This window comes from Oratosquilla oratoria, chromosome 7 (assembly GCF_046742065.1).
Source record: "Oratosquilla oratoria isolate Oo_2021 chromosome 7, ASM4674206v1, whole genome shotgun sequence".
In the NCBI taxonomy this organism is placed as follows: Eukaryota; Metazoa; Arthropoda; class Malacostraca; order Stomatopoda; family Squillidae; genus Oratosquilla; species Oratosquilla oratoria.
Window position 1 is genome coordinate 45,268,576 of NC_134783.1, and position 12,500 is coordinate 45,281,075.

A 12,500-nucleotide genomic window follows, 5' to 3' on the forward strand; every position below is an offset into this window, starting at 1 on the left:
GGGAAGTGTTATTGTTCTTAAGAGTGCTAATTTGTAAATATGCCTGTCATAAGGTGTGAACAATATATCTATCAGTACAATTTATAAAAATAAAGTTTCTAAAGCCCCAAAAAGAGGAAAAAAACATCATCTATATTCTATGATACACATGGACAAAATTCGATGATAAAATTGAATGATTTGATGGAAGATATACAAAAGAACATATATGGGAATGACAAATAAGTCCGTGGATTGATAAGAGGTGGAGAGGGAAATGGTAGCAAACTACTTTTAACATATATACACAGCAATATAAACTACGGGTTATTGATAATCATTACATTTTTCATCAAAGGATGGGTATAATTCACATGACAGAAAGAAGGTTTGTTATTCATATTAATGCTCAGGGGCAATCTGATTCTATATAATTTAAGTTACTGATGAAATCTGAAGCTGCCTGTGACATTTATTCTAACAGAATATTATATATTTTTTTCAATCCAGTGCTAAAATAATCTCCAGAGTACTGAGACCAGAAATGGTAATCAGTTGAAAGAAGTGAGTTTGATCTGAAAGAAGAAGATCGAAGTGGCACCAGAAGGAACTTCGGAGGACCAGAGGAGACGCCGGGTCTCAAAACTCACCCATTGGCGTCTTCACGTCATCTTGAGGGTCAGATGACCACTGACCTAAAGGCAAGAGTTGCTGGTAATCTTCTCAAAGGAACCAAAGAGAGAGATGAAAGCAACTCAGCACACCTCCAAGGCATCATATGAATGTGTGCAGCTGAACGAAAGCCTCCTTCTATCAAACACTCGACTAGCCAATCAGAAGTCAGGCTACAGTATGTTCTTAGTACTGAGGAAGAAGGTTCGATGCCCTCCTTGTTGTCGTATCCTAATCCATATGTAACCTTTGTTATTAAATGGTATCCAAGAATTACTGGTGGATGTGAGAAGGAGGCAGTCTCAGGGGAATTGTGTAGTCAGGCCTGCTAGGTCTCCAAAGAGCAATTGGCCATACGATTCCTGGGTACAATATTGGTTATTACATTACGCCAGGAACGAACAACGCATAGGAAAGATACCTAATGAGTTCCCGCCCTGGCCTCGATCAGGCCTGTCTGACCTCTCAAGGATCTAAGTGCATGTAAAGTCAGGTCTCTAGGATCTACACCAGAAACTGTCACTAAAATGTCTCTGTAAAATCCCACTAACACGAAACAATCCATAGACACTATATTGTCAATAGTGATATAGTGACTCAACCTCTTCCAAATACGGTTCTATTCGCGATGAGACAGAAGACTCTGCCGAGGGAAGACCACCTCCTGAGGAAAGATCATCTGGTGAGGTAAAACCTCCTGTTATGGGAGGAGCCCTTGTTGAAGGGGTGGAGGTGTTTCCGTAGGATATAAACAAGATGTCTTTGAAAAGCTCAAACACGACACAAGCGGGACCAGGACCGCCCTTCACCTGGCGACCCCAATTTCACTTCAGGGCAGTAAGAGTGTCAACCCAAATAAATGTCGGTAACAAACCGCGTTACCCTAAACCTCTTGGACATCCTTCAAAAGACTTCCATCAGCTGAAGGAGCAGACTGGAGAAAGTGGCTTTTTCATTTATCCAGAGCTCATTTCTCGTACGTTATTGGCTTCAAGAGGTAATGCTCATTATCTTCTTTAAAATCTGTAAAGGGGTACATGTGTGTAAATTATTGGTACACTCAATAAGCCAATCTCAATCAATTCGAGGCAGGGTTGATCTTTCCACATGGTCCGGGATCTTCCCTCTGCAGAACAGCCCTCTAGTGCCAGTCAGACGAGAAATCTGTAAGGTACGAATATCTTATTTAACTTTTTCACTAAATCAACATGAACATTTAACCAAGATGAACCTGCCATCTAACTAGTGGTGCTTTATTATTAGAGAGTTACGACCAAAGGGTAATACTAGTATGGGCTCCAAATGTGCTCTAGAGCCTCATTCAATGAAACAAAGATGAATAACTAAAAAACCGTATTTTGAGTAAAGTGAATATTCATTTCTATATTATCTATATCCTAGTCTAGAAGCCACCCTGTTACATGAAGAAACAAAGGCTTGACATATATCACATCCAATGGAGGCCTGACACTATACCAGTCTGGAGGACTGGATACATTGCATCAATCGAGTAAACTGGTATTTTGTTACTTGGACCCGACGTTAAAATCCAATGGAACACATGCATCAAACTGACACAGAAAGGTGACACGGAGTACACGAGAAAAGTGTGGCACCAACTAAACGAAAACCTCGTCTTAACCCATTAAACTCCGATGACAAGATGTCTTGTCATTTGGTCAAATAAAACAAAAAATCATAAAACACCAAAATGTTTGATCAAACACCAGAAAAATATGACGTCAGTCCTCGCTTCGCTCGCGACTGACGTCATATTTTTCTGGTGTTTGATCAAACATTTTGGTGTTTTATGATTTTTTGTTATATTTGACCAAATGACAAGACATCTTGTCATCGGAGTTTAATGGGTTAAATGAGAATCACATCCATGTAGGTCGTTCGCACAAGTAGCACAAAGACCTACGGTCTGACCAGTCTCAAGATCCTTTCATAAAAGTACGATCTCATACATATCTGAGTACATGTGACTATTGCCCATGCTCATAATAATGATATGGCGTGGTATTAGACCCAAACCGAGGTCTAATACCAAACCACTTTGAGGAATTAGTTCAAATCCACTGAAACTACTTGGGTTTAAACAACTCGTAAGAGTGAAGACTACTCAATACCCAAAGCATGTGAATATGCACCACTATGGAAGCTAGGTTCTAGATAGCTGATTACTGGTGGAGAGCCGAACTACTTAGAAGATCTGGTGCCTCATCCCTTCTCAGTGGTCTTGGCAATACAACAGTTTCTAAGCATGGAGGTCAATGGGCAGTTTAGGACAGATTCTCGTCTAGATATTTTGCTCGAGTATTCTTCTGATCGCTTTCTTCTGGCACAAAAAATATACACGCACGCACACACACCAGGCAAAAAAACCTGCCTAACATTTTTTTTTTTTTTTTTTCTCCGTCTTAGCATTGGCGTCGAGGGTGGAAAATCCTCGATAGAGGCCAGTAAAGAGAAACCAGAAGACAAAACCCCAAAACGCCTGACGAAGTCTGTCCCAAATTTCTGGATATGCCCTTACTACCAACGCAAATTTAACCCTCTGTTTGGCGGTATACAGAGGGATTGGGGAAGACACATGACACTACTCTACTACTGACCTTAAAAAGAAAAATCCTGTTAAGGTGAGCTTAGGGTAACTCACTAAGCAATACTTAAAATAGAGAAGTAAAAAGTGCAACGTGACTACGAAAGAATCTAGGGTGATTATGATTTCAACCAATTACCATTTGTTAGTGTGTGCTCAGTGTGGAGTTTATAGTAGATTCTCAATTAACGGTGGAATATATGAACAGCAATGTTGCACTAAACTAATGCAGTATATAAAATGGATAGATATTACTACTTACTGCACCTTAGTATGACTATAGTGTGTCCTTACGCTTGGGGCAGTTATATGTAAACTTGAATGAAATAAAAGTGTCATCCAAAGAGCATTGCATTTGGATAATGACAACTTACTATCAATAAGCCGCAATTTATCTAGTTCACAATGGGGACAAATCTAATGCCTGAACTCTATCAAGGTAAGGCTGGAAAACAAAAAACGGTGCAATTATGAACTAGAAGAAAATGTTATTAAAATGAGTTTGGATCTGGTAGACATAATAGATACCCTTGCAATCTATTCAAGACCAAACTGATTTTATTTAATATAGAAAAAGGAGATAAATAAATGAATGAAATAAGGGTAGGGGAGATAGAATAAATATATATAGGAATACTTCATGCAAAAACTCAATTGAAAAAAGAGGCAAATGTCTACTACTACACTCAATAACAGCAGAAAACGATTTTTTTCTGAAGCATTTCCTGGGAATTCGCACGTAAGCAGCTCCATGCACAGAAAGTTATAGGATAAATAATTGCCGATTGTTCTCTACATCTCAGCCGTACATCTTGTCATCGTCACCAACTCACAATGCACATACGTGTATCTATTCTCTCACTTTAATAACCTTTACATATCATGACACTTTACTTCAAGTCTTGAGATGAAAACTGTCAAGTAGAAAAGGCATCAGAGGACTTAAGAACGCGTCCTGAGTACAAAGCAATGACAATGGCAAGACCGGTTGAGGAGAACAAAGGCCGAGCCACCACAGTCTGCGGAGGTCAGAACTGAGACTTCTGGAAGGAGTCCCTAGGCTTCCGCAGAGCCCAACCTGGCCAGACGCAACTCTCATTTCTGGCTTGAAGCAGATTAAAGCCAAACCCCGGAGTTTATATCTTTCTTCTTTTCTCCTCTTCCAAAAGCCTAGTTCCCACATGGGTCAAAACGTCCACCATGCAAAGCAGGAAAAAGCAGTTCAATGGAAATCCAGTGGCCAATCCTCAACTCAATGGGATATATGTATATATATATATATCTATTCTTTCTTTTCATCTGCGTGTGTGGGGCACGTCCCAGCATCTTAAGTGGCGAGGACGAGTCCGCCAACTGTCAACCGGAGACTCAGAGTTCGGGCGACTCAGTGAGTTCGAGCGACGGATTCCCGTTCTCTGATTGGCCACTAGATTTGTCTACAAGTTTATGTCCCGAAGTCTCAATGGTGCAGTTCAGGAAAAGCTCACCAGGGGTTAATTGAAATCACCTCGTTTCCTAACAAAGGTAGACACGTAAATGTACATTAATTGTTGTTGTTGCTGTATGATTACTGTAACTGTCTTCACTATCAATTACAATAAAAATATACCACAGGCCACAACTTCATCAGAAACACGGCAAAATTTTCTAAAGAAAAAATCGAATAAAAACGCAATATAGACCCCACGTGTCGTGGAAAGGAGTCTTTCTAACATCATTCGTTAAGAACAAAAAAGTGTGTAACGCCTCTTCAAGTCTAAGGTTCTCTCTTTGATTGGGGAGTTCCTGGTAGTGATCTCCCCTGGTGAACTTGAAGCCCTGCCAACATGCCGGTCTTCGTATTTTGGTCGCTGAGTGCAGTGGTGAGACAGCAGGCTAGAGGACATCGGGTGAGGACCAGGGGGAGAAACGTAGGGAAGGAAGGAATGTGGGGATAGGAGATGAGATGGACAAACATTAGGAAGTGTGAGGATCGTGTGGGAGAAGGAACAGTAACACGGTTAATTCAGATGGGGTAATGCGCCGGAGGTGGACGGATAGGAAAGGCCGAGTGTGCTTTCAGGTTGATAGGGTAACAAGATCGAGGTTAATCGGGTGTTGGACATAAGGTTGCCAGGACGTAAAGGTTGTATTGCCAAGGATTGGCTGGTCAGAGAGGATCATGTTGTTCGGGGTGATAAGGTTGAGAGATCGAAATCCAAGGGATCTAAAGGTTATATGTCATTAGTGCACTAAAGTTGTTAGGATATAAAGATTAGTGTGCCCTGAACGGATGGGAGGAAGTTGTTGATATGATTAAGGTTAGGTGCATAGGGAAGATGGTGTGCAACGTATGGTTCGTGTTCGGAGGAGAGGAGACGGGAGGAGTTCGTGGGACTTCGGGTGGATCACAGTTCTCGAACTGGGAGAAAACCGGAAAGGTGAAAAAAGGGGATTCCGCTGTTTTGTTTTTTTGGGGATTTTCGTGGAGAACAGCCTTCACTGAAAGGGTCACAGGAAGCAACTCGTACAAGCACAACGGAAATTATTTAAAGGAGTGAAAAATATATGTATTTTTCAAGAAACTACAGTGCAATGGAAAAGATGAAGGTTTGTTACAACGAGAAAGGACATAATGATTCTTCCGTGAAATATTTCCATCTATATACCAAAAGCCTTTTCCCCCCTTATAAGGGAGGTAGCTAAAAGATTGACTTTTGTCTATAGACAAAGCTGGAAGCCTTTTTCTATTGGAAGAAGTGCAAATGAGATCATATCTGGACAAAGAAACATAAGCAACGGAGGAAGGTTAGCCTACACGATGAGGAAGAAGTTAACACATACACAAGACTGAAATGAACGGAGGATTAGAATACAAGAGAAAACATCACAGCTATATATTCATTACTTTGGGTTACAGTAACTCATTACAAAAGGTTGGAGACGTCTAGGTAATACTATTATTAGTAAACCGCTCAAAGGGGATTTCCTGCACAGAAACCACTTCAACAGCGTCCTAGTTTTAGGGAGGGGGGGTGACTAAATACAGGAGTATCAACATACGAGTAATTAAGAGATATCACATAAGGAAAGGGAATCAAAACACGTTTTTCTAATTACGCCAACTTCACACTGTTGATGGCAGAGGACCTAAGTGGCTAAGGAAGCACAACACAGTAAGCAATTGTGATAAACCTGTAACTTTAGGAAAGCAAGGTAAGGGAGATTAAGGTAAAAATACAGGTAAGAAGCAATTATGTTAAACCTTTAACTAGGAAAGCAAGGTAGAGGTACCTGACACACAGAGCATTAAAATCTAATGTAAGGTGAGAATATAGGAGGAAAAAATATACAAAGAAGCATACGAAGGTCAAAGCATGGACACAGATGAAGCAGATGTAGGAATAACAGAACAGATGACAGAAAATCAGCCAAAGAATTTATAGGCTGCTGGGGCAAAAGAACAGCTGGATAAAGCTCTAGTCACACTATTCCTATTCCTGTCTGGGCCCTCAGCTAAGCTGGGGTCTTGGATCCATCTGCCCCGTCCTATGCTGGGACAGATCGGGCAGATAGATCACTGCCTTCAGCTTAGCCCATGACCTTCCAGAAAGTACAGTTCCCTCCATTAATAAGGTGGACATCAGCTGTTACATCTTTCGTGAAATGTAGAAACACAATTACTCTCTATTGTCTGCGATCTATTTCATGTAAACAGTGTTGGTTCTGCCCAATTTTGTTGTTTTTTATAACACGTAAACAAATACGATGTTGCCAAATCTCATACAAAAATGATATAACCCATGTTGCCACATTTCACATATCCTCTGATGACCTTGTAAAAGGGGGTCGCTGCGCATAGAAACAGGGTGACCATTTGTTCCATAAAACAGGAGATAAAAAAAAAAATCTACCGCAATGGACTAAACAACGGAGGATCAGACAGTCCAGCAAAAGACCAATTGGTCCGTAGCTACGCTGGTTGCAGCACATACACAAATTAGTGAGTAACAGTATTCAACATGGTGTAGGGGCAGTGGGGTGAGGTAGTCCTGTGGACGGTGAGGGAAAGAAGGGAGAGGGGAGAAGAAAAAAAAAGTGCTAACACAAGCAGCAGTGAGATATTCTATAGTTAGCTGGTACAGCTGGGGACTAAGGCACAGGAAACAGTGAAGGCCTGGAAGAAGGAGAGGAAGATGGACAGAGGGAGGGCGAAGGGAGAAGGGAGAATAGGAAAAAGCACACACAGGGTGAAGGAACGGGAGGGAAGGAGGAATGAGGAGGATATGAAAGGGAAGAGGAGGAGGAAGAGGAGAAGGAGGAGGAGGAGGAAGAGGAGGAGGAAGAGGAGAAGGAGGAGGAGGAAGAGGAGAAGGAGGAGGAGGAAGAGGAAGAGGAGGGAAGGAGAATGTGAAAGCAGGAACAATAAGGAAGAAGGGGATTAGAGTAAATTCAGGCAGAAGCAATGATGAAATTAGAGGCTTTGTTTCCACAGCCAGGTGTGCGCGGAAGGGAGAGGGAGAGTGGGAGGTGGGGAAGGGATAAATATAAACATGATTTATAAGGGGGTATTGACAGCGGGAGGCGGGGAACAGGAAAAGAGGGAGGCAAGGGAAGAGGAGGAGGAGGAGGAGGAGGAAGAGGAGAAGAGAGGGAGGAGGTAGTATGACGATGGAGAAAGGTAGGAGGAGAGAGGAGGGAGCTGGGAGGAAGAAAGGAGGAGGAGGAAGAGGGAGCGGAGTTGGGGGGAAGAGGAGAAGGAGGAGGGGAGGAGGAGGAGCAAAAGGAATAGGATGAAGATGAGGAGTAGGATAAAGAGAGGAGAAGTAGGTTGATGACGATGAGGAGGAAGACAAAGAATGAGGAAGAGGAGGAAGAGGAGCTGGGGGAAGGAGAAGCAATAGAAGGAGGATAAAGATAAGGTGGAGGATAAAGGAAGTGGGGCGAGGGAAGTGGAAGAGTAAGTGGAATGGGAAAAGAGGAAGAACTGAGGGTAAGGAGCTGGATAGGAGATGAGGAGGAGGAGGAGGAAGAGGAGGAGGAGGAGGAGGAGGAGGAGGAGGAGGGGGAGGCAGGGAGCAGTATGGGAGGGAGTAAGAGGAGTGTGGAAAGAAGAGGTGGTGGTGGAGGGAGTGAGGAGTAGGAGGAAAAGGAGGAAATGAAAAGGAAGAAGTAATATGATGAGGAAGAAGAGGCGATAAAGTGTGGGGGGAGAGGAGGAGCAGAAAGAGGAGGAGGGGAAAAGAAGAAGGAGGAGGAGGAGGAGGATGAGGAGGATGGGGAGGAGGAGGATGAGGAGGATGGGGAGGAGGAGGAGGGAGGAATAGCTAGGATAGGAGTAGGAGGAAGAGACGGAAAAATACGAGAGGACGATGATGAGTAGTAGGAGTAGATGGAAGAGGAGTAGGACTAGGAGGAGGAGTAGTACTAGGAGGAGTAGAACTAGGAGGAGTAGGGCTAGGAGGAAGAGTAGGACTAGGAGGAGTAGGGCTAGGAGGAGAAGTAGGGCTAGGAGGAAGAGTGGGACTAGGAGGAGTAGGACTAGGAGAAGGAGTAGGGCTAGTAGGAGGAGTAAGACTAGGAGGAGTAGGGCTAGGAGGAAGAGTAGGACTAGGAGTAGGGCTAGGAGGAGGAGTAGGGCTATTAGGAGGAGGAGGACTAGGAGGAGTAGGACTAGGAAGAGTAGGACTGGGATGAGGACTAGGACTAGAAGGTGTAGGACTAGAAGGAGGAGTAGGGCTAGGAGGACTAGGATGAGGAGTAAAACTAGGAGTAGGAGTAGGAGGAGGACAAGGAGGGGAAGGAGATGAAAGAGAAAGGAGTAGGAGTTGTAAGAGTTGGAGGAGGAGAAAGAGTAGGAGGTGGAGGATGACAAGGACATTTCGGACTAGGAGGAGAAGGAGGAAGAGGAAGAGGAGGAAGAGTAGTAGGAGAAGGAGATGAAGAAGGAGGAAGGAGTAGGAGTTGGAAGAATTGGAGGGGGAGGAAGAGGAGGAGGAGGAGGAGGAGGAGGAGGAGGAGGAGGAGGAGGAGGAGGAAGAGGAGGAGGAGGAGGAGGAGGAGGAGGAAGAGGAGGAGGAGGAGGAGGAGGAGGAGGAAGAGGAGGAGGAGGAGGAGGAGGAGGAGGAAGAGGAGGAGGAGGAGGACAAAGACAAGGAGTGCAAGAGGGGATGAATGGGGTCGGTCGGCAAGTGTTATTAAGAGTGAATCGAAAACATTGTTGGGTCGTATTGTTTACCTCTATATCTTCAATAGGAGTGAGCTGTGAAGAAGGTTGGGAAAAAAAGGAAATTATGGCATTTTGCAATGAAAAAAAATTCACATGGTCGAAACCCTTATCATCTATAAGAAAAATACATCAGTGGACAGTAGTAAGCCACCCATTAGTTATAAATATTGTCATGTATAATGATCTCCTACTGCCATACCTCAAATCATTATGCATTTTTTTTTTTAAGTCTTTGTGGTTTGTAGTTTATGTTAAGTAATAGTAGGGGAGGGGGGTAGGTAGTTGTTATAAGTAGGTATAGGTATGAACATCTTTTTTCTCATCCTTTCAGTATTTTTTTTCTTTAATGATAGTTAATTTTTCTCTTAAAAGGTGTTCAGTCGTCAAACGTCAGGGTCTGTTTGGATCAGAAGGATACACGGTTGGACTGACTTCTCTGACAATGGGTGGTGCCAAACTGAAACTTGAAGGAGGCGCTTTCCTTGAGCGTTTCACTTGAACGAAAAATAATAATATCAGCTCAAAAACATCGCGACTGCCTACTCACGAGTGGGCTAATGTGAGTACAGTTGAAAAAAAAATTCAGAGAGATTGAACTGACAAAAAAAAAGAAAAAAAAAAGAAAAAAGAAGAGAGAGAGAGCTGACTGCCACTCGCTTGGAAGCTCTGGCGTTATATCAGGTCGTTTGTTGTGGCGTACATATAGATTCATATATATACATAGATATATATATATCTTTGATATTCCCTTTCAGGATGTCTAGTCGTTTGTCGTTACAGGTAAAGGCCGGTTACTACGATAAACAGGTACACGATAAGAACAACACGGAGAGAACTACTGTCGGGAATAGAAACCAGAGCGCAACACAAAGGGCACAACACCGTCAGCAGAGGTCAAAGGAAGGTCAGGGGGTCATGAGAGGTCATGCACAAGTGTGGGGCATGACTGTAGGCTTACCTCGCCTCCTGCCTGCCGAAGAGAAAAAAGAGGGACAAATTGAGGGCATATGTCATTATGACTCAGGTGGCATACAAGGCCAATCTTTGAGGCTATAAGTACTGGGACTATATGGGGGGCGAGGGACACAGGTCTAAGTTTTGTAGTACTAGAATGTGAAATATCACGTCTAAAAGGTATGCAACTGGTTCGGAAACAACGTCTAATTCAATGAGAGTCTATGTATATTTTTCGTAGTCTAAAAAGACACCTGATTGGAAGAATATGTACAAATTTGTTGTCTTCCAATACTACTCTTACTGAACATGGTCATAACTCTGGAAATAATTTCGAAATTTTGAGAATCTGTTATCACGGTATATAAGGAGAAGCTGTAAAGTAGAATATATGTACACATACACATGCACACACATAATGCACTTGCTGCATGGTTTTGTGTGTGTGATTCTTAGATCACGTGTTGGGTTCTTGACCGACAGCTAATACCCTCCCGGATGAGAGTTCATAGCTCATATATGGCCCGATCTATGGGTAATGCTGTGACCTTGTACACACACACACACACACACACACACACACACACACACACACACACACACACACACACACACACACACACACACACACACACACACACACACACACACACACAACTCCTTGCCCAACAGTGTGTGTGTGTGTGTGTGTGTGTGTGTGTGTGTGTGTGTGTGTGTGTGTGTGTGTGTGTGTGTGTGTGTGTGTGTGTGTGTGTGCGTGTGTATGTGTGTGTGTATGTTTGTGTGTATGTGTGTGTGTATGTGTGTGTGTATGTGCATGTGCGTGGAGTGCGTGGTCATCCTAGTCGTCGTCGCCTCAGTGGGTACTTGTGTCCATCGCACCCCAAGTTATAGCAAAAGACAATAAATCACATCCGGCAGGTGAGTTAACGTCAGGGGCCATTCTGGTAGACAATGTCAGCGCAAGCCTGAGGCCGTATTATACGATGATATCAGTAAGAGAGGCTAAATGAAGTTATGTTTCCTCAAATTTGATTTTGCCTTTCTTCTTGGTATTCAAGAATAAACCAACTGAATGTATTCATATGTGTATGCACAGATGTACATACATATATACAAGTGCATATGTGTATACATACAGTACATATGTATGTATATGCACATGTAAATGTACACTACACCAATATGTAAATGAACTTATACATATATATATATGTATATATATATATATATATATACATATATGTATATATACATATATATAATATATATACATATATTATATGCACATGTATCTATACATTTGTATATGCAGTACTTGTGTGTAAGTACACACGCTGTATGCACTTAAGAATGTGTGTGTGTGTATGTGTGTTAGTATGTATGTGTGTGTGTGTGTGTGTGTATGTGAGTGTGTGTGTGTGTGTGTATGTGTGTGTACGAGTGCATAAGCATATGCGTTCAAATAAGTGAACGTTCAATTCTGTTTATGTTCACAAACGTTTATTGAACAATACGGCATCAAAGACCCGAAGCGTTAACACACCTATTTCCGGATAACATACTTGAGCGTCCAATGGGATCTTTTATTTTATTATTATTATTATTACTACTATAGAATACGGTCGAATAAACATGTTAATAATTACCAGCTGATGAAAATGGTAATTTTTTAACTGAGTGAGGATTAACAGCCCTTGCGGTTAATACAATCACAATATGAATGGTTTGGTTATTACCATATATCTGTGAGGGTTCGTTTTGGTATCAGTATGAAAATGAGTGGATGAATACGGATGACCAGTGAGGAGGTGAACCCGGAACAAGTGTAAGGCTAGTTTCACACTTACCGACTTTTCGCCGTGCGCCGTCCACGACACGACGTCGTGCTCTCAAATAACCATGGGTGTCTATGGGCGCTTTCACACGACCGCGACTACGTGTGACAGCGTCCATAGGCACTTATGGTTATTTGAAAGCACGACGTCGTGTCGTGGACGGCGCACGGCGAAAAGTCGGTAAGTGTGAAACAAGCCTAGTATCAAAAGCCACTGTAAAGTACTCGAGGTAAGATTTTATTCA

The 12,500-nt window shown here is 42.6% G+C and overlaps 1 protein-coding gene across 1 annotated transcript in view; it reads right to left on the reverse strand.

The window, feature by feature from the left end:
• LOC143027138 (uncharacterized) overlaps positions 1 to 12,500 on the reverse strand; it is a 426,550-nt gene that overhangs the window by 139,696 nt on the left and 274,354 nt on the right. The window lies entirely within an intron of this gene.